The sequence below is a fragment of the Acyrthosiphon pisum genome, chromosome A1, assembly GCF_005508785.2.
Source record: "Acyrthosiphon pisum isolate AL4f chromosome A1, pea_aphid_22Mar2018_4r6ur, whole genome shotgun sequence".
Taxonomy (NCBI): Eukaryota; Metazoa; Arthropoda; class Insecta; order Hemiptera; family Aphididae; genus Acyrthosiphon; species Acyrthosiphon pisum.
The window spans coordinates 18073368-18074942 of NC_042494.1; the positions used below are offsets into that span (position 1 = coordinate 18073368).

Sequence of the window (1575 nt, forward strand, 5' to 3'; positions counted from 1 at the left end):
AAACATTAATAATTTTTTAAATAATGAGTGTTTCGTGATAAAAGAATCACCTTGTATAGGTACATATTACATATTATGTATTTATTTATTCGAGTTACATAATTACATATTGATATTATATTTAATTTTTAAAAAAAATCTATATTTATAAACCTTTTTTATCCAGTTATTAATACTAAACTTATCTTCTTTTCAATAGTTAACCTATTATAACCTTAATAAAACAAGACAAAAAAACGTAAAAAATTATATTTATTGATTAGCTTAAAATTCTTAAAATTGAATAGCTTATGTTTCACTGTTTCAGTCTCATATGTCGAGATATAATAAAAAATAAAAGCACCAAGAATGTTGATCCTACACCTTTTGTTGGAGGTATGGCTATGTAAGTATTATATTAATTGTTTTAATTTGGAACAATTGCAGTTTAGCTACCACGCGATTTTTTCAATTTTTTTTTTTGAAACATATGTATTTAAACGAGTTAAGAACGATGGTGCAAAAATAAATTTGCGCAAATCATTATTTTGGAAGTTATAGCGTTCCAAAGTTTGCGATTTTGCGTTTATACGCATGCGCGCCACACTACTCCAGCGCGTAGCGTGTATATTTTACCTATCACAAATTTAAATTTTTATTACGGGCACAAGTTTAAAACAATGGTGTAAAACTAAATTGCATTTTTGTTGCATCGAGCCACCAATTTGAAAACACATCGTACAGTGATGCGGTGCTAGCGGCACTCGTCGCTACGCTCCTCGGCGCCGTCGCTCCGCTCCGCAAATCGAAAATATCCCCCGACTTGCTGTGCAACACCTCCCCAAGTGGGTCACAGGGTTAAAAAAATTTCATTTTTGTTGCATCGAGCCACCAATTTGAAAACACATCGTACAGTGATGCGGTGCTAGCGGCACTCGTCGCTACGCTCCTCGGCGCCGTCGCTCCGCTCCGCAAATCGAAAATATCCCCCGACTTGCTGTGCAACACCACCTTAAGTAGGTAACAGGGTAAGTGATGTCGTAGTATATAGGCAGTGATTACGCAGTTAACATAAAATAATTATAAAATAATTTAAAAATTCGTTATATAAGAGCGTTAAAATAAAGTGTTGCGCGCATGAGTAAAACACCGAAAATAGTGAACTTCGCAAGTTTATAACTTCAAAACTAATCATTTGCGCAAATTTATTTTTGCACCATCGTTCTTAACTCGTTGAAATACATATGTTTCAAAAAAAAAAATTGAAAAAATCGCGTGGTAGCTAAACTGCAATTATACCTTTAATTTATTTGTTCGTCTAATCACTATAATTTAATTTGTTTAGGTCCATACTTATGATCAAAAATGGATTACTTATGAATGATCCTAATATTATACCAGTTAACATTTTTGGATTTATATTAAACTTGATTTATTTTTTAGTGTTTTATTTTTTTTACTGCTGATTCGGTAAATATATTACTGTTATTTTTTCATAACTTATGTTTGTCTAAATATTATAATGATTTTATATTTGTAGAAACCATTATTTTCAATGTTAACTAAAGCTACATTATTCACTGGTGTACTATGGGG

General features: G+C 31.5%; 1 long non-coding RNA gene across 1 annotated transcript; it reads left to right on the forward strand.

The window, feature by feature from the left end:
• Positions 1-254: 254 nt before the first annotated feature.
• LOC103311635 lies at positions 255-1575 on the forward strand. Its single transcript, XR_511269.3, has 3 exons — positions 255-385; positions 1325-1449; positions 1520-1575. It is a non-coding gene; the product is annotated as an uncharacterized LOC103311635 (long non-coding RNA).